The 21,404-nt window shown below is 44.8% G+C and overlaps 2 long non-coding RNA genes across 42 annotated transcripts; one reads left to right on the forward strand and one right to left on the reverse strand.

Moving 5' to 3' along the window:
- The first annotated feature begins 9,603 nt into the window (after window positions 1-9,603).
- LOC127920681 (uncharacterized) lies at window positions 9,604-14,917 on the forward strand. Of its 8 annotated transcripts, XR_008106914.1 has the most exons (12): window positions 9,604-9,971; window positions 10,007-10,218; window positions 10,382-10,546; window positions 10,729-10,789; window positions 10,851-10,911; window positions 11,407-11,561; window positions 11,624-11,933; window positions 11,964-12,180; window positions 12,520-13,015; window positions 13,357-13,449; window positions 13,699-13,791; window positions 13,916-14,917. It is a non-coding gene; the product is annotated as an uncharacterized LOC127920681 (long non-coding RNA). The 8 variants fall into 8 exon arrangements; XR_008106912.1 differs by lacking the exons at window positions 9,604-9,971; window positions 10,007-10,218; window positions 10,382-10,546 and having other exon boundaries at window positions 10,701-10,789; window positions 13,357-13,418; window positions 13,916-14,913; XR_008106916.1 differs by lacking the exons at window positions 9,604-9,971; window positions 10,007-10,218; window positions 10,382-10,546; window positions 13,699-13,791 and having other exon boundaries at window positions 10,701-10,789; window positions 13,978-14,916.
- A 51-nt stretch (window positions 14,918-14,968) lies between these two features.
- Window positions 14,969-21,055, reverse strand: LOC127920682 (uncharacterized). Of its 34 annotated transcripts, none has more exons than XR_008106944.1 (9): window positions 20,736-20,811; window positions 20,340-20,497; window positions 19,392-20,181; window positions 18,999-19,313; window positions 17,654-17,733; window positions 17,419-17,575; window positions 17,103-17,261; window positions 16,393-17,024; window positions 14,969-15,130 (listed from the first exon to the last, which is right to left on the reverse strand). It is a non-coding gene; the product is annotated as an uncharacterized LOC127920682 (long non-coding RNA). The 34 variants fall into 34 exon arrangements; XR_008106930.1 differs by lacking the exon at window positions 17,654-17,733 and adding an exon at window positions 18,130-18,367; XR_008106920.1 differs by lacking the exon at window positions 17,654-17,733 and adding an exon at window positions 18,051-18,367.
- Between the last annotated feature and the right edge of the window lie 349 nt (window positions 21,056-21,404).

A 21,404-nucleotide genomic window follows, 5' to 3' on the forward strand; every position in this document is an offset into this window, starting at 1 on the left:
CAGCTAGATCTACTGTCTCTATTATATTATGACAGACCAGCTAGATCTACTGTTTCTATTATATTATGACAGACCAGCTAGATCTACTGTTTCTATTATATTATGACAGACCAGCTAGATCTACTGTCTCTATTATATTATGACAGACCAGCTAGATCTACTGTGTCTGTTATATTATGACAGACCAGCTAGATCTACTGCCTCTTTTACATGATGACAAACCAGCTAGCTCTACTGTCTCTATTATATTATGACAGACCAGCTAGATCTACTGTTTCTATTATATTATGACAGACCAGCTAGATCTACTGTCTCTATTATATTATGACAGACCAGCTAGATCTACTGTCTCTATTATATTATGACAGACCAGCTAGATCTACTGTCTCTATTATAATTACAACAGACCAGCTAGATCTACTGTCTCTATTATATTATGACAGACCAGCTAGATCTACTGTCTATTATATTATGACAGACTAGCTAGATCTAATGTCTCTATTATATTATGACAGACCAGCTAGATCTACTGTCTCTATTATAATATGACAGACCAGCTAGATCTACTGTCTCTATTATATTATGACAGACCAGCTAGATCTACTGTCTCCATTATAATATGACAGACCGGCTAGATCTAATGTCTCTATTATATTATGACAGACCAGCTAGATCTACTGTCTCTATTATAATATGACAGACCAGCTAGATCTACTGTCTCTATTATAATATGACACACCAGCTAGATCTACTGTCTCTATTATATTATGACAGACCAGCTAGATCTACTGTCTCTATTATATTATGACAGACCAGCTAGATCTACTGTCTCTATTATATTATGACAGACCGGCTAGATCTACTGTCTATTATATTATGACAGACCAGCTAGATCTACTGTTTCTATTATATTATGACAGACCAGCTAGATCTACTGTCTCTATTATATTATGACAGACCAGCTAGATCTACTGTTTCTATTATATTATGACAGACCAGCTAGATCTACTGTCTCTATTATATTATGACAGACCAGCTAGATCTACTGTTTCTATTATATTATGACAGACCAGCTAGATCTACTGTTTCTATTATATTATGACAGACCAGCTAGATCTACTGTCTCTATTATATTATGACAGACCAGCTAGATCTACTGTGTCTGTTATATTATGACAGACCAGCTAGATCTACTGCCTCTTTTACATGATGACAAACCAGCTAGATCTACTGTCTCTATTATATTATGACAGACCAGCTAGATCTACTGTTTCTATTATATTATGACAGACCAGCTAGATCTACTGTCTCTATTATATTATGACAGACCAGCTAGATCTACTGTCTCTATTATATTATGACAGACCAGCTAGATCTACTGTCTCTATTATAATTACAACAGACCAGCTAGATCTACTGTCTCTATTATATTATGACAGACCAGCTAGATCTACTGTCTATTATATTATGACAGACTAGCTAGATCTAATGTCTCTATTATATTATGACAGACCAGCTAGATCTACTGTCTCTATTATAATATGACAGACCAGCTAGATCTACTGTCTCTATTATATTATGACAGACCAGCTAGATCTACTGTCTCCATTATAATATGACAGACCGGCTAGATCTAATGTCTCTATTATATTATGACAGACCAGCTAGATCTACTGTCTCTATTATAATATGACAGACCAGCTAGATCTAATGTCTCTATTATATTATGACAGACCAGCTAGATCTACTGTCTCTATTATAATATGACAGACCGGCTAGATCTACTGTCTATTTTATATTATGACAGACCAGCTAGATCTACTGTCTCTATTATATTATGACAGACCAGCTAGATCTACTGTCTATTATATTATGACAGACTAGCTAGATCTAATGTCTCTATTATATTATGACAGACCAGCTAGATCTACTGTCTCTATTATAATATGACAGACCAGCTAGATCTACAGTTTCCATTATATTATGACAGACCAGCTAGATCTACTGTGTCTGTTATATTATGACAGACCGGCTAGATCTACTGCCTCTTTTACATGATGACAGACCAGCTAAATCTAATATCTCTATTATATTATGACAGACCAGCTAGATCTACTGTCTCTATTATATTATGACAGACCAGCTAGATCTAATATCTCTATTATATTATGACAGACCAGCTAGATCTACTGTCTCTATTATATTATGACAGACCAGCTAGATCTACTGTCTCTATTATAATTACAACAGACCAGCTAGATCTACTGTTTCTATTATATTATGACAGACCAGCTAGATCTACTGTCTATTTTATATTATGACAGACCAGCTAGATCTACTGTCTCTATTATAATATGACAGACCAGCTAGATATACTGTCTCTATTATATTATGACAGACCAGCTAGATCTACTGTCTATTTTATATTATGACAGACCAGCTAGATCTACTGTCTCTATTATATTATGACAGACCAGCTAGATCTACTGTCTATTATATTATGACAGACCAGCTAGATCTAATGTCTCTATTATATTATGACAGACCAGCTTGATCTAATGTCTCTATTATAATATGACAGACCAGCTAGATCTACAGTTTCCATTATATTATGACAGACCAGCTAGATCTACTGTCTCTATTATATTATGACAGACCAGCTAGATCTACTGTGTCTGTTATATTATGACAGACCAGCTAGATATACTGTCTCTATTACATTATGAAAGACCAGCAAGATCTACTGTCTCTATTATAATACGACAGAGCAGCTAGATCTACTTTCTCTATTAAATTATGACAGACCAGCTAGATATACTGTCTTTATTATATTATGACAGACCAGCTAGATCTACTGTCTCTCTTATATTATGACAGACAAGCTAGATATACTGTCTCTCTTATATTATGACAGACCAGCTAGATATACTGTCTCTATTATATTATGACAGACCAGCTAGATATACTGTCTCTATTATGTTACGACAGACCAGCTAGATCTACTGTCTCTACTATTTTATGACAGACCAGCGAGATCTACTGTCTCTATTATAATATGACAGACCAGCTATATCTACTGTCTCTATTATATTATGACAGACCAACAAGATCTACTGTCTCTATTATAATATGACAGATCAGCTCGATCTACGGTCTCTATTATGTTACGACAGACCAGCTAGATCTACTGTCTCTACTATTTTATGACAGACCAGCTAGATATACTGTCTTTATTATATTATGACAGACCAGCTAGATCTACTGTTTCTATTATAATATGACAGACCAGCTCAATCTACTGTCTCTATTATAATATGACAGACCAGCTAGATCTACTCTATTTATTATACTATGAAAGACCAGCTAGATTTACTCTCTCTATTATATTATGACAGCTATACACAGCTAGAGACAGCTACACACAGCTAGTGACAGCTACACACAGCTACACACAGCTAGAGACAGCTACACACAGCTAGAGAAAGCAACACACAGCTACACAGATCTATACACAGCTAGAGAAAGCAAGATACACAGCTAGAGACAGCTACACACAGCTAGAGACAGCTAGACACAGCTACACACAGCTGGAGACAGCAAGATACAGCTACACACAGCTATACACAGCAAGTTACAGCTATACACAGCTAGAGACTGCTACACACAGCAAGAAACAGCTACAAACAGCTAGAGACAGCTACACAAGATGCACAGCTAGAGACAGCTATACACAGCTAGAGACAGCTAGAGACAGCTACACACAGCTAGAGACAGCTACACACAGCTAGAGACATCTACAAACAGCTAGAGACATCTACAAACAGCTAGAGACAGCTAGAAACAGCTACACACAGCTAGAGACAGCTACACACAGCTAGAGACAGCTACACACAGCTCGAGACATCTAGAGACAGCTACACACAGCTAGAGACAGCTACAAACAGCTAGAGACAGCTACAGACAGCTATACACAGCTACACACAGCTAGAGACAGCTACAGACATGTCGAGACAGCTACAGACAGCTAGAGACAGTTACACACACCTAGAGACAGCTACACACAGCTATACACAGCTAGAGACAGCAAGATACACATCTACACATAGCTAGAGATAGCTACATACAGCTGGAGACATCTACACACAGCTAGAGACAGCTATACACAGCTAGAGACAGCAATATACAGCTATACACAGCTTCACACAGCTAGAGACAGCTAAACACAGCTAGAGACAGCTACACACAGCTAGAGACAGCTACACACAGCAACAGACAGCTACACAACGCTACACACAGCTAGAGACAGCTACACACAGCTAGAGACATCTACAAACAGCTAGAGACAGCTAGAAACAGCTACACACAGCTAGAGACAGCTAAACACAGCTAGAGACAGCTACACACAGCTAGAGACAGCTACACACAGCTAGAGACATCTAGAGACAGCTACACACAGCTATACACAGCTACACACAGCTAGAGACAGCTACACACAGCTCGAGACATCTAGAGACAGCTACACACAGCTAGAGACAGCTACAAACAGCTAGAGACAGCTACAGACAGCTATACACAGCTACACACAGCTAGAGACAGCTACAGACATGTCGAGACAGCTACAGACAGCTAGAGACAGCTACACACACCTAGAGACAGCTACACACAGCTATACACAGCTAGAGACAGCTATACACAGCTACACACAACTAGAGACAGCTACACACAGCTAAATACATCTACACACAGCTAGAGACAGCTACACACAGCTAGAGACATCTGGAGACAGCTATACACAGCTACACACAACTAGAGACAGCTACACACAGCTAAAGACATCTACACACAGCTAGAGACAGCTACACATAGCTGGAGACAGCTACAAACAGCTAGAGAAAGCACCACACAGCTACACACAGCAAGATGCACAGCTAGAGACATCTACACACAGCTAAAGACATCTACACACAGCTAGAGACAGCTACACATAGCTGGAGACAGCTACAAACAGCTAGAGAAAGCAACACACAGCTAGAGACATCTAGAGACAGCTACACACAGCTAGAGAAAGCTACACACAGCTAGAGAGATCTAGAGACAGCTACACACAGCTAGAAACAGCTACACACAGCTAGAGACAGCTATGCACAGCTAGAGACAGCAAGATACACATCAATACACAGCTAGAGACAGCTAGAGAAAGCTACACACAGCTAGAGACATCTACACACAGCTAGAGACATCTACACACAGCTAAAGACATCTACACACAGCTAGAGACAGCTACACATAGCTGGAGACAGCTACAAACAGCTAGAGAAAGCACCACACAGCTACACACAGCAAGATGCACAGCTAGAGACATCTACACACAGCTAAAGACATCTACACACAGCTAGAGACAGCTACACATAGCTGGAGACAGCTACAAACAGCTAGAGAAAGCAACACACAGCTAGAGACATCTACAAAGTCGGAAGACTTCCAGTTTTGTGTGGCGCCATTTCCGTTCCAATTTTCTGTAAGCTTCCTTCAGAGCTCGGGTATTTTCTATGTACCAGGGAGCTAGTTTCTTATGACAAATGCTTTTTGCCTTTAGGGGTGCGACTGCATGTAGGGTATTACGCAAGGCTAATTTGAGTTCCTCAGTTAGGTGGTTAACTGATTGTTGTACTTCGACGTCCTTGGGTAGATGAAGGGAGTCTGGAAGGGCATCTAGGAATCTTTGGGTTGTCTGAGAATTTTTAGCACAGCTTTTGATGATCCTTGGTTGGGGTCTGAGCAGATTATTTGTTGCAATTGCAAACGTAATAAAATGGTGGTCCGATAGTCCAGGATTATGAGGAAAAACATTAAGATCCACAACATTTATTCCATGGGACAAAACTAGGTCCAGAGTATGACTGTGGCAGTGGTAGGTCCAAACCCACTGAGTCGATGATGGCTCCGAAAGCCTTTTGGAGTGGGTCTGTGGACTTCATTGGGGGTGACCACAGATCCTCAGACCCCTTGTGAGACCATATGCTGGTGTGGTTGGCCCTGGGTTCCTCCTAATGCTAGACCTCATGTGGCTGGAGTGTGTCAGCAGTTCCTGCAAGAGGAAGGCATTGATGCTATGGACTGGCCCGCCCGTTCCCCAGACCTGAATTCAATTGAGCACATCTGGGACATCATGTCTCGCTACATCCACCAACGCCACGTTGCACCACAGACTGTCCAGGAGTTGGCGGATGCTTAAGTCCAGGTCTGGGAGGAGATCCCTCAGGAGACCATCCGTCACCTCATCAGGAGCATGCCCAGGCATTGTAGGGAGGTCATACAGGCACGTGGAGGACACACACACTACTGAGCCTCATTTTGACTTGTTTTAAGGACATTTCATCAAAGTTGGATCAGCTAGTGTGGTTTTCCACTTTAATGTTGAGTGTGACTCCAAATCCAGACCTCCATGGGTTGATACATTTGATTTCCATTGATAATTTTTGTGTGATTTTGTTGTCAGCACATTCAACTATGTAAAGAAAAAAGTATTTAATAAGAATATTTCATTCATTCAGATCTAGGATGTGTTATTTTAGTGTTCCCTTTATTTTTTTGAGCAGTGTATATCTACCGTAGCTTTGATTGAACTGAACATCATACTTTCACAATCAGTCATCATCATGAATCAAGTCGACAATCTACTCTGGCAAATCCTTTTCCATCCTTGTCATACGAAGAGATGACGAGAAAATACGTTTTGAACAGTCAACCCAACTCAGAACACTCCGAGTTCCCGGTTGTCTTGAAAGCATCATATATCCAGAGAATGCCAGACTTTGATGACAAAGTTTGCCGATTAAAGGACCGCCTCGCCACCTTCCTGTTCAAGTAAGCACAGCGCTGCATAAATGATGTAATATGCCAGGGAGATATGTATACTGGAGCTAAGAAAGTAATACTAAGTGTATGTTGTGTGGTAAGCTGTTAGTAGCCCATGTGCCTCACCCTAATCATTTGGTCCCTTTCCCCCTCATAACTTAGCCTACTGTTCTGACTTGGTGGTGCAGGTGAACACTGCACGTCTCATTGGTGCGTAATGATGACTGACCTTCACGGGCTACTTGACGTGTTGTGTTGCCAATAGGTAATATAGAATGATGAAACACGTTTGGTTGCCTTCTAGAGTGGCTTAGGATTGCACAGAAACCGAACTTGACCGGGTAAAAAAAATAATAATTCCCGATTAGATTTTGTTTCAAGTTGAAAGAGTTGGAATTCATGCAAAACACTGTATAATACATGGATCATGTTTGAATATAAACATTTATTTTATCAAACAAAACTATGGAACATTTTATCTCTGGGACCCTCAGGGTGACAAATCAGAGCAAGATCACTGAATGTAGTCAGTCAGAAGTGACTGTAAATTGTAGTTGCCTTGATAAGAGTGTTTTGTTGTTGTACAGTATCCTCAAACAATACCATGGTATTTTTCGCTGTCACAGCTACTGTAAATTGGACACTTCAGTTAAATGATTGTTAATCTAAGTTTTCTGACGATATAAAGCATGTCTATGTCCCGGAAAGTTGGCTGTTGTTTACAACGCCATTCTCGTCACATTTCGCATATTGAGGAGCAACTGTCCCTATTTCGAGAAAATTATCCTATAGAGGTTACTCGTTCGTCCTGTGATGTTCACTGAATCAACACCAGTCGGGCTATCGTATCCTGTCCTATTCTGTCCTGTCCTATCCTATCCTGTCCTATCCTATTCTATCCTGTCCTGTCCTATTCTATCCTGTCCTATTCTATCCTGTCCTATCCTGTCCTATTCTATCCTGTCCTGTCCTATTCTATCCTGTCCTGTCCTATCCTGTCCAGTCCTATCCTGTACTATCCTGTCCTATCCTGTCCTGTACTATTCTATCCTGTCCTGTCCTATCCTGTCCTATTCTATCCTGTCCTGTCCTATCCTGTCCTATTCTATCCTGTCCTATTCTGTCCTGTCCTATCCTGTCCTATTCTATCCTGTCCTATTATGTCCTGTCCTATCCTGTCCTATTCTATCCTGTCCTATCCTGTACTATCCTGTCCTATTCTATCATGTCCTATTTCTATCCTGTCCTATTCTATCCTGTCCTATTCTATCCTGTCCTATCTTGTCCTATTCTATCCTGTCCTATTCTGTCCTGTCCTATCCTGTCCTATTCTATCCTGTCCTATCCTGTCCTATTCTATCCTGTCCTATCCTGTCCTATTCTATCATGTCCTATTCTATCCTGTCCTATTATATCCTGTCCTATCCTATTCTATCCTGTCCTATTCTATCCTGTCCTATCCTATCCTGTCCTGTCCTATTCTATCCTGTCCTATTCTATCCTGTCCTATCCTGTCCTATTCTATCCTGTCCTATCCTGTCCTATTCTATCCTGTCCTATTCTATCCTGTCCTATTCTATCCTGTACTATCCTGTCCTATTCTATCCTGTCCTATTCTATCCTATTCTATCCTGTCCTGTCCTCTCAGTAGTTTGCAGTGATCAGAAAACACTGTAGCACTTCAAAGCTCACAGATATGGAGCTGACCACCCACACACACTTGCCTGATCAATTGTGAGCTGGGAATTCTGTCTGTTTTATTTCAGACCAGAACTTTACAACCTCTGGGTATCAGACAGATAAAGATCATTGGAATTTATGAACATTGATTACAACATGACTTAACACTCCTAGACCCAATGACCTACAGTAGTCCTATTTCCTGTAGGCTCCTAGACCCAATGACCTACAGTAGTCCTATTTACTATAGGCTCCTAGACCCAATGATCTACAGTGGTCCTATTTACTATAGCCTCCTAGACCCAATGATCTACAGTAGTCCTATTTACTGTAGCCTCCTAGACCCAATGATCTACAGTAGTCCTATTTCCTGTAGGCTCCTAGACCCAATGACCTACAGTAGTCCTATTTCCTGTAAGCTCCTAGACCCAATGACCTACAGTAGTCCTATTTACCGTAGGCTCCTAGACCCAATGACCTACAGTAGTCCTATTTACTATAGGCTCCTAGACCCAATGACCTACAGTAGTCCTATTTACTACAGGCTCCTAGACCCAATGACCTACAGTAGTCCTATTTCCTGTAGGCTCCTAGACCCAATGACCTACAGTAGTCCTATTTACTATAGGCTCCGAGACCCAATGACCTACAGTAGTCCTATTTACTATAGGCTCCTCGACCAATGATCTACAGTAGTCCTATTTCCTGTAGCCTCCTAGACCCAATGATCTACAGTAGTCCTATTTACTATAGGCTCCGAGACCCAATGACCTACAGTAGTCCTATTTACTATAGGCTCCTCGACCCAATGATCTACAGTAGTCCTATTTCCTGTAGCCTCCTAGACCAAATGACCTACAGTAGTCCTATTTACTACAGGCTCCTAGACCCAATGATCTACAGTAGTCCTATTTACTATAGGCTCCGAGACCCAATGACCTACAGTAGTCCTATTTACTATAGGCTCCTCGACCCAATGATCTACAGTAGTCCTATTTCCTGTAGCCTCCTAGACCCAATGATCTACAGTAGTCCTATTTCCTGTAGCCTCCTAGACCAAATGACCTACAGTAGTCCTATTTCCTGTAGCCTCCTAGACCCAATGACCTACAGTAGTCCTATTTACTATAGCCTCCTAGACCCAATGACCTACAGTAGTCCTATTTCCTGTAGCCTCCTAGACCCATTGATCTACATTAGTTAGTTAGTGTATGTAAAGCCTTACCCACAACATTGGACTTTCCTTGTAGTCTGAAATAAACAAATCTAAATTATAGCAAAATAAAACCGTACAAAATATATCTCCATTTACTTTATTAAAGCAAATTCCTTCACTTGTGTCTTATTTACAACAAATCCCACACACAACATTGTCGAATCCAACTGACAGAGAGTTTTGGGGTTTCTCATGTCTCAGTACTCATCTCTGAGAGGTTAGGGAGAGGGTCTCAGTACTCATCTCTGAGAGGTTAGGGAGAGGGTCTCAGTACTCATCTCAGAGAGAGGGTCTCAGTACACATCTCTGAGGTACGTTAGGAGAGAGTCTCAGTACTCATCTCAGAGAGAGGGTCTCAGTACACATCTCTGAGGTACGTTAGGGAGAGGGTCTCAGTACTCATCTCAGGGAGAGGGTCTCAGTACTCATCTCAGAGAGAGGGTCTCAGTACTCATCTCTGAGAGGTTAGGAGAGGGTCTCAGTACTCATCTCTGAGAGGTTAGGAGAGGGTCTCAGTACTCATCTCTGAGAGGTGAGGGAGAGGGTCTCAGTACTCATCTCAGAGAAAGGGTCTCAGTACACATCTCTGAGAGGTTAGGAGAGGGTCTCAGTACTCATCTCAGAGAGGTTAGGGAGAGGGTCTCAGTACTCATCTCAGAGAGAGGGTCTCAGTACTCATCTCAGAGAGAAGGTCTCAGCACTCATCTCAGAGAGAGGTTAGGGAGAGGGTCTCAGTACTCATCTCAGAGAGAGGGTGGTATCCTCAGTAATTAACCTGACTTCAGATGTAAGGTACTCCCATGTAGTTAGGTGGTATCCTCAGTAATTAACCTGACTTCAGATGTAAGGTACTCCCGTTACTCCCATGTAGTTAGGTGGTATCCTCAGTAATTAACCTGACTTCAGATGTAAGGTACTCCCGTTACTCCCATGTAGTTAGTTGGTATCCTCAGTAATTAACCTGACTTCTGGAGGTACTCCCGTTACTCCCATGTAGTTAGTTGGTATCCTCAGTAATTAGCCTGACTTCTGGAGGTACTCCCATTACTCCCATGTAGTTAGTTGGTATCCTCAGTAATTAACCTGACTTTTGGAGGTACTCCCGTTACTCCCATGTAGTTAGTTGGTATCCTCAGTAATTAGCCTGACTTCTGGAGGTACTCCCATTACTCCCATGTAGTTAGTTGGTATCCTCAGTAATTAACCTGACTTCTGATGTAAGGTACTCCCGTTACTCCCATGTAGTTAGTTGGTATCCTCAGTAATTAACCTGACTTCTGATGTAAGGTACTCCCATTACTCCCATGTAGTTAGTTGGTATCCTCAGTAATTAGCCTGACTTCTGATGTAAGGTACTCCCGTGTAGTTAGTTGGTATCCTCAGTAATTAACCTGACTTCTGGCGGTATCCTCTGTAATTAGCCTGACTTCTGGAGGTATCCTCAGTAATTAGCCTGACTTCTGGAGGTATCCTCAGTAATTAGCCTGACTTCTGGAGGTATCCTCAGTAATTAGCCTGACTTCTGGAGGTATCCTCTGTAATTAGCCTAACTTCTGGCAGTATCCTCAGTAATTAGCCTGACTTCTGGCGGTATCCTCAGTAATTAGCCTGACTTCTGGCGGTATCCTCTGTAATTAGCCTGACTTCTGGAGGTATCCTCAGTAATTAGCCTGACTTCTGGAGGTATCCTCAGTAATTAGCCTGATGTCTGGAGGTATCCTCAGTAATTAGCCTGATGTCTGGAGGTATCCTCAGTAATTAGCCTGACTTCTGGAGGTATCCTCAGTAATTAGCCTGACTTCTGGAGGTATCCTCTGTAATTAGCCTGACTTCTGGCGGTATCCTCTGTAATTAGCCTGACTTCTGGAGGTATCCTCAGTAATTAGCCTGACTTCTGGCGGTATCCTCTGTAATTAGCCTGACTTCTGGAGGTATCCTCAGTAATTAGCCTGACTTCTGGAGGTATACTCAGTAATTAGCCTGACTTCTGGAGGTATCCTCAGTAATTAGCCTGACTTCTGGAGGTATACTAAGTAATTAGCCTGATGTCTGGAGGTATCCTCAGTAATTAGCCTGACTTCTGGAGGTATCCTCAGTAATTAGCCTGACTTCTGGAGGTATCCTCAGTAATTAGCCTGACTTCTGGCGGTATCCTCTGTAATTAGCCTGACTTCTGGAGGTATCCTCAGTAATTAGCCTGACTTCTGAGGTATCCTCAGTAATTAGCCTGACTTCTGGAGGTATCCTCAGTAATTAGCCTGACCTCTGGAGGTATACTCAGTAATTAGCCTGACTTCTGGAGGTATCCTCAGTAATTAGCCTGACTTCTGGCGGTATCCTCTGTAATTAGCCTGACTTCTGGAGGTATCCTCAGTAATTAGCCTGACTTCTGGAGGTATCCTCAGTAATTAGCCTGACTTCTGGAGGTATCCTCTGTAATTAGCCTGACTTCTGCGGTATCCTCTGTAATTAGCCTGACTTCTGGAGGCATCCTCAGTAATTAGCCTGACGTCTGGAGGTATCCTCTGTAATTAGCCTGACTTCTGGCGGTATCCTCTGTAATTAGGCTGACTTCTGGAGGTATCCTCTGTAATTAGCCTGACTTCTGGAGGTATCCTCAGTAATTAGCCTGACTTCTGGAGGTATCCTCTGTAATTAGCCTGACTTCTGTAGGTATACTCAGTAATTAGCCTGACTTCTGGAGGTATCCTCTGTAATTAGCCTGACTTCTGGCGGTATCCTCTGTAATTAGCCTGACTTCTGAGGCATCCTCAGTAATTAGCCTGACTTCTGGAGGTATCTTCAGTAATTAGCCTGACTTCTGGAGGTATCCTCAGTAATTAGCCTGACTTCTGGAGGTATCCTCAGTAATTAGCCTGATGTCTGGAGGTATCCTCAGTAATTAGCCTGACTTCTGGAGGTATCCTCAGTAATTAGCCTGACTTCTGGAGGTATCCTCAGTAATTAGCCTGACTTCTGGCGGTATCCTCTGTAATTAGCCTGACTTCTGGAGGTATCCTCAGTAATTAGCCTGACTTCTGGAGGTATCCTCAGTAATTAGCCTGACTTCTGGAGGTATCCTCAGTAATTAGCCTGACCTCTGGAGGTATACTCAGTAATTAGCCTGACTTCTGGAGGTATCCTCAGTAATTAGCCTGACTTCTGGCGGTATCCTCTGTAATTAGCCTGACTTCTGGAGGTATCCTCAGTAATTAGCCTGACTTCTGGCGGTATCCTCTGTAATTAGCCTGACTTCTGGAGGTATCCTCAGTAATTAGCCTGACTTCTGGAGGTATCCTCAGTAATTAGCCTGACTTCTGGAGGTATCCTCTGTAATTAGCCTGACTTCTGGCGGTATCCTCAGTAATTAGCCTGACTTCTGGCGGTATCCTCAGTAATTAGCCTGACGTCTGGAGGTATCCTCTGTAATTAGCCTGACTTCTGGCGGTATCCTCTGTAATTAGCCTGACTTCTGGAGGTATCCTCTGTAATTAGCCTGACTTCTGGAGGTATCCTCAGTAATTAGCCTGACTTCTGGCGGTATCCTCTGTAATTAGCCTGACTTCTGGAGGTATCCTCAGTAATTAGCCTGACTTCTGGAGGTATCCTCAGTAATTAGCCTGACTTCTGGAGGTATCCTCTGTAATTAGCCTGACTTCTGGAGGTATCCTCAGTAATTAGCCTGACTTCTGGAGGTATCCTCAGTAATTAGCCTGACTTCTGGAGGGTATCCTCAGTAATTAGCCTGACTTCTGGAGGTATCCTCAGTAATTAGCCTGACTTCTGGAGGTATCCTCTGTAATTAGCCTGACTTCTGGCGGTATCCTCTGTAATTAGCCTGACTTCTGGAGGCATCCTCAGTAATTAGCCTGACGTCTGGAGGTATCCTCTGTAATTAGCCTGACTTCTGGCGGTATCCTCTGTAATTAGGCTGGCTTCTGGAGGTATCCTCTGTAATTAGCCTGACTTCTGGAGGTATCCTCAGTAATTAGCCTGACTTCTGGAGGTATCCTCAGTAATTAGCCTGACTTCTGGAGGTATCCTCTGTAATTAGCCTGACTTCTGGAGGTATACTCAGTAATTAGCCTGACTTCTGGAGGTATCCTCTGTAATTAGCCTGACTTCTGGCGGTATCCTCTGTAATTAGCCTGACTTCTGGAGGCATCCTCAGTAATTAGCCTGACTTCTGGAGGTATCTTCAGTAATTAGCCTGACTTCTGGAGGTATCCTCAGTAATTAGCCTGACTTCTGGAGGTATCCTCAGTAATTAGCCTGATGTCTGGAGGTATCCTCAGTAATTAGCCTGATGTCTGGAGGTATCCTCAGTAATTAGCCTGACTTCTGGCGGTATCCTCAGTAATTAGCCTGACTTCTGGAGGTATCCTCAGTAATTAGCCTGACTTCTGGCGGTATCCTCAGTAATTAGCCTGACGTCTGGAGGTATACTCATCTCAGAGAGAGGTTAGGGAGAAGGTCACAGTACTCATCTCAGAGAGGTTAGGGAGAGTGTTTTGGGTTAACTCCTGGGTACTGGGTAGTGGTTCAGTAAGTACGTCCAAAATAATATAATAATAATATAATATATGCCATTTAGCTGACGCTTTTATCCAAAGCGACTTACAGTCATGTGTGCATACATTCTACGTATGGGTGGTCCCGGGAATCGAACCCACTACCCTGGCGTTACAAGCGCCATGCTCTACCAACTGAGCCACAGAAGGTGGGCACCCTATTCCCTATACAGTGGACAACCCATAGAGCTCTGGTCTAAAGTAGTGCACTATGTAGGGTATAGGATGCCATTTGATATGCAAGATAGTCAGTACACATCTCTCAATGACGTAACAGTCAGTGCCTGGGCTAGCTGCTGGGTACTGGTGGGACCCCAGGGGTTAAAGGTGACTGTTCTGTTCCTGGTGACCATGAGGAATCCGTTGGTGCCGAATCGTCCTGGGACGTCCCCACATCCAGCCATACGAAAGCTGCTACGGCAGAGGACTGCAGGGTCACGGTGTATCCTCCAATCTCGTCCTGCTGCACCTCGGCCTGAGAGGAGAAAGAGAGGTCACTATGGAAGTCATACTGACCATTCAGAGAGAGAGAGACAGGTCACTATGGAAGTCAACCATACCCAGACTACCCTAACATCACATACATTGGTCCTCCTGCCGTCCCAGAGAGACAGGAGGGTAACAAGCTGTATATGAACCCAGACTACCCTAACAGAATATACATTAGTCCTGCTGCCGTCCCAGAGAGACAGGGAGGGTACCAAGCTGTATATGAACCCAGACTACCCTAACAGCATATACATTAGTCCTCTTGCCGTCCCAGAGAGACAGGGAGGGTACCAAGCTGTATATGAACCCAGACTACCTAACAGCATATACATTAGTCCTCCTGCCGTCCCAGAGAGACAGGGGATGGTACCAAGCTGTATATGAACCCAGACTACCCCTAACAGCATATACATTAGTCCTCCTGCCGTCCCAGAGAGACAGGGAGGGTACCAAGCTGTATATGAACCCAGACTACCCTAACAGCATATACATTAGTCCTCTTGCCGTCCCAGAGACAGGGAGGGTACCAAGCTGTATATGAACCCAGACTACCTAACAGCATATACATTAGTCCTCCTGCCGTCCCAGAGAGACAGGGAGGGTACCAAGCTGTATATGAACCCAGACTACCCTAACAGCATATACATTAGTCCTCTTGCCGTCCCAGAGAGACAGGGAGGGTACCAAGCTGTATATGAACCCAGACTACCCTAACAGCATACACATTAGTCCTCTTGCCGTCCCAGAGAGACAGGGAGGGTAACAAGCTGTATATGAACCCAGACTACCCTAACAGCATATACATTAGTCCTCCTGCCGTCCCAGAGAGACAGGGAGGGTACCAAGCTGTATATGAACCCAGACTACCCTAACAGCATATACATTAGTCCTCTTGCCGTCCCAGAGAGACAGGGAGGGTACCAAGCTGTATATGAACCCAGACTACCCTAACAGCATATACATTAGTCCTCTTGCCGTCCCAGAGAGACAGGGAGGGTAACAAGCTGTATATGAACCCAGACTACCCTAACAGCATATACATTAGTCCTCTTGCCGTCCCAGAGAGACAGGGATGGTACCAAGCTGTATATGAACCCAGACTACCCTAACAGCATATACATTAGTCCTCCTGCCGTCCCAGAGAGACAGGGAGGGTAACAAGCTGTATATGAACCCAGACTAACCTAACAGCATATACATTAGTCCTCCTGCCGTCCCAGAGAGACAGGGAGGGTACCAAGCTGTATATGAACCCAGACTACCCTAACAGCATATACATTAGTCCTCTTGCCGTCCCAGAGAGACAGGGGGAGGGTACCAAGCTGTATATGAACCCAGACTACCCTAACAGCATATACATTAGTCCTCCTGCCGTCCCAGAGAGACAGGGAGGTACCAAGCTGTATATGAACCCAGACTACCTAACAGCATATACATTCGTCCTCCTGCCGTCCCAGAGAGACAGGGAGGGTACCAAGCTGTATATGAACCCAGACTACCCTAACAGCATATACATTAGTCCTCTTGCCGTCCCAGAGAGACAGGGAGGGTAACAAGCTGTATATGAACCCAGACTACCCTAACAGCATATACATTAGTCCTCCTGCCGTCCCAGAGAGACAGGGAGGGTACCAAGCTGTATATGAACCCAGACTACCCTAACAGCATATACATTAGTCCTCTTGCCGTCCCAGAGAGACAGGGAGGGTACCAAGCTGTATATGAACCCAGACTACCCTAACAGCATATACATTAGTCCTCCTGCCGTCCCAGAAAGACAGGGAGGGTACCAAGCTGTATATGAACCCAGACTACCCTAACATCACATACATTAGTCCTCCTGCCGTCCCAGAGAGACAGGGAGGGTACCAAGCTGTATATGAACCCAGACTACCCTAACAGCATATACATTAGTCCTCCTGCCATCCCAGAGAGACAGGGAGGGTACCAAGCTGTATATGAACCCAGACTACCCTAACAGCATATACATTAGTCCTCCTGCCGTCCCAGAGAGACAGGGAGGGTACCAAGCTGTATATGAACCCAGACTACCCTAACAGCATATACATTAGTCCTCTTGCCGTCCCAGAGAGACAGGGAGGGTAACAAGCTGTATATGAACCCAGACTACCCTAACAGCATATACATTAGTCCTCCTGCCGTCCCAGAGAGACAGGGAGGGTACCAAGCTGTATATGAACCCAGACTACCTAACAGCATATACATTAGTCCTCCTGCCGTCCCAGAGAGACAGGGAGGGTAACAAGCTGTATATGAACCCAGACTACCCTAACAGCATATACATTAGTCCTCCTGCCGTCCCAGAGAGACAGGGAGGGTACCAAGCTGTATATGAACCCAGACTACCCTAACAGCATATACATTAGTCCTCTTGCCGTCCCAGAGAGACAGGGAGGGTACCAAGCTGTATATGAACCCAGACTACCCTAACAGCATATACATTAGTCCTCTTGCCGTCCCAGAGAGACAGGGAGGGTAACAAGCTGTATATGAACCCAGACTACCCTAACAGCATATACATTAGTCCTCTTGCCGTCCCAGAGAGACAGGGATGGTACCAAGCTGTATATGAACCCAGACTACCTAACAGCATATACATTAGTCCTCCTGCCGTCCCAGAGAGACAGGGAGGGTAACAAGCTGTATATGAACCCAGACTAACCTAACAGCATATACATTAGTCCTCCTGCCGTCCCAGAGAGACAGGGAGGGTACCAAGCTGTATATGAACCCAGACTACCTAACAGCATATACATTAGTCCTCTTGCCGTCCCAGAGAGACAGGGAGGGTACCAAGCTGTATATGAACCCAGACTACCCTAACAGCATATACATTAGTCCTCCTGCCGTCCCAGAGAGACAGGGAGGGTACCAAGCTGTATATGAACCCAGACTACCCTAACAGCATATACATTCGTCCTCCTGCCGTCCCAGAGAGACAGGGAGGGGTACCAAGCTGTATATGAACCCAGACTACCCTAACAGCATATACATTAGTCCTCTTGCCGTCCCAGAGAGACAGGGAGGGTAACAAGCTGTATATGAACCCAGACTACCCTAACAGCATATACATTAGTCCTCCTGCCGTCCCAGAGAGACAGGGAGGGTACCAAGCCGTATATGAACCCAGACTACCCTAACAGCATATACATTAGTCCTCTTGCCGTCCCAGAGAGACAGGGGAGGGTACCAAGCTGTATATGAACCCAGACTACCCTAACAGCATATACATTAGTCCTCCTGCCGTCCCAGAAAGACAGGGAGGGTACCAAGCTGTATATGAACCCAGACTACCCTAACATCACATACATTAGTCCTCCTGCCGTCCCAGAGAGACAGGGAGGGTACCAAGCTGTATATGAACCCAGACTACCCTAACAGCATATACATTAGTCCTCCTGCCATCCCAGAGAGACAGGGAGGGTACCAAGCTGTATATGAACCCAGACTACCCTAACAGCATATACATTAGTCCTCCTGCCGTCCCAGAGAGACAGGGAGGGTACCAAGCTGTATATGAACCCAGACTACCCTAACAGCATATACATTAGTCCTCTTGCCGTCCCAGAGAGACAGGAGGGTAACAAGCTGTATATGAACCCAGACTACCCTAACAGCATATACATTAGTCCTCCTGCCGTCCCAGAGAGACAGGGAGGGTACCAAGCTGTATATGAACCCAGACTACCCTAACAGCATATACATTAGTCCTCCTGCCGTCCCAGAGAGACAGGGAGGGTAACAAGCTGTATATGAACCCAGACTACCCTAACAGCATATACATTAGTCCTCCTGCCGTCCCAGAGAGACAGGGAGGGTACCAAGCTGTATATGAACCCAGACTACCCTAACAGCATATACATTAGTCCTCTTGCCGTCCCAGAGAGACAGGGAGGGTACCAAGCTGTATATGAACCCAGACTACCCTAACAGCATATACATTAGTCCTCTTGCCGTCCCAGAGAGACAGGGAGGGTAACAAGCTGTATATGAACCCAGACTACCCTAACAGCATATACATTAGTCCTCTTGCCGTCCCAGAGAGACAGGGATGGTACCAAGCTGTATATGAACCCAGACTACCCTAACAGCATATACATTAGTCCTCCTGCCGTCCCAGAGAGACAGGGAGGGTAACAAGCTGTATATGAACCCAGACTAACCTAACAGCATATACATTAGTCCTCCTGCCATCCCAGAGAGACAGGGAGGGTACCAAGCTGTATATGAACCCAGACTACCCTAACAGCATATACATTAGTCCTCTTGCCGTCCCAGAGAGACAGGGAGGGTACCAAGCTGTATATGAACCCAGACTACCCTAACAGCATATACATTAGTCCTCCTGCCGTCCCAGAGAGACAGGGAGGGTAACAAGCTGTATATGAACCCAGACTAACCTAACAGCATATACATTAGTCCTCCTGCCGTCCCAGAGAGACAGGGAGGGTACCAAGCTGTATATGAACCCAGACTACCTAACAGCATATACATTAGTCCTCTTGCCGTCCCAGAGAGACAGGGAGGGTACCAAGCTGTATATGAACCAAGACTACCCTAACAGCATATACATTAGTCCTCCTGCCGTCCCAGAGAGACAGGGAGGGTACCAAGCTGTATATGAACCCAGACTACCCTAACAGCATATACATTCGTCCTCCTGCCGTCCCAGAGAGACAGGGAGGGTACCAAGCTGTATATGAACCCAGACTACCCTAACAGCATATACATTAGTCCTCTTGCCGTCCCAGAGAGACAGGGAGGGTAACAAGCTGTATATGAACCCAGACTGCCCTAACAGCATATACATTAGTCCTCCTGCCGTCCCAGAGAGACAGGGAGGGTACCAAGCTGTATATGAACCCAGACTACCCTAACAGCATATACATTAGTCCTCTTGCCGTCCCAGAGAGACAGGGAGGGTACCAAGCTGTATATGAACCCAGACTACCCTAACAGCATATACATTAGTCCTCCTGCCGTCCCAGAAAGACAGGGAGGGTACCAAGCTGTATATGAACCCAGACTACCCTAACATCACATACATTAGTCCTCCTGCCGTCCCAGAGAGACAGGGAGGGTACCAAGCTGTATATGAACCCAGACTACCCTAACAGCATATACATTAGTCCTCCTGCCATCCCAGAGAGACAGGGAGGGTACCAAGCTGTATATGAACCCAGACTACCCTAACAGCATATACATTAGTCCTCCTGCCGTCCCAGAGAGACAGGGAGGGTACCAAGCTGTATATGAACCCAGACTACCCTAACAGCATATACATTAGTCCTCTTGCCGTCCCAGAGAGACAGGGAGGGTAATAAGCTGTATATGAACCCAGACTACCTAACAGCATATACATTAGTCCTCCTGCCGTCCCAGAGAGACAGGGAGGGTACCAAGCTGTATATGAACCCAGACTACCCTAACAGCATATACATTAGTCCTCCTGCCGTCCCAGAGAGACAGGGGAGGGTACCAAGCTGTATATGAACCCAGACTACCCTAACAGCATATACATTAGTCCTCCTGCCGTCCCAGAGAGACAGGGAGGGTACCAAGCTGTATATGAACCCAGACTACCCTAACAGCATATACATTAGTCCTCCTGCCGTCCCAGAGAGACAGGGAGGGTACCAAGCTGTATATGAACCCAGACTACCTAACAGCATATACATTAGTCCTCTTGCCGTCCCAGAGAGACAGGGAGGGTACCAAGCTGTATATGAACCCAGACTACCCTAACAGCATATACATTAGTCCTCCTGCCGTCCCAGAGAGACGGGGGAGGGTACCAAGCTGTATATGAACCCCAGACTACCCTAACAGCATATACATTAGTCCTCCTGCCGTCCCAGAGAGACAGGGAGGTTACCAAGCTGTATATGAACCCAGACTACCCTAACAGCATATACATTAGTCCTCCTGCCGTCCCAGAGAGACAGGGAGGGTACCAAGCTGTATATGAACCCAGACTACCTAACAGCATATACATTAGTCCTCCTGCCGTCCCAGAGAGACAGGGAGGGTACCAAGCTGTATATGAACCCAGACTACCCTGTAGGAGATCCAGCGGACAAATATGATTGATATGACAGAATTAGAAGCAGAACTCATGATGATGCAGTCAGGTCAGTTGTGGTGATGTCATTGTCACTCGTTGTGTCCAGTCAGTCCATCTTACTGTGATGTTGGGTCTCAGCATCCGCTGGGCATTTTGGGTGAGCTGAGGAAGAGGTGGTTAATGGGACCTTGCTGGCTGTTGACGTCCTCAGGTGAAGGTCAGGAGACAGGTGAGGCGGGTACAGCTCCCGCGCCACACCCCGCCAGCAGGGCTGTGATTGGCTGTTTGTGGATGACTCTCAGCACTTCCTCCTTCCAAGCACCAATCCGGAAGCCACAGTGCACACAGGATCCAGACTGCTCCACTCATAGACTGAAACCTGACAACAAGATACATCAGTCTACAATCAGTACTCTGTCACTGATGGTGTTGGAACGCAGTTATCCACCTGCCAGAGGACTACAGAGGAACGAGTTATCCACCTGCCAGAGGAGGACTACAGAGG

This window comes from Oncorhynchus keta, unplaced genomic scaffold (assembly GCF_023373465.1).
Source record: "Oncorhynchus keta strain PuntledgeMale-10-30-2019 unplaced genomic scaffold, Oket_V2 Un_contig_2023_pilon_pilon, whole genome shotgun sequence".
Classification (NCBI taxonomy): domain Eukaryota; kingdom Metazoa; phylum Chordata; class Actinopteri; order Salmoniformes; family Salmonidae; genus Oncorhynchus; species Oncorhynchus keta.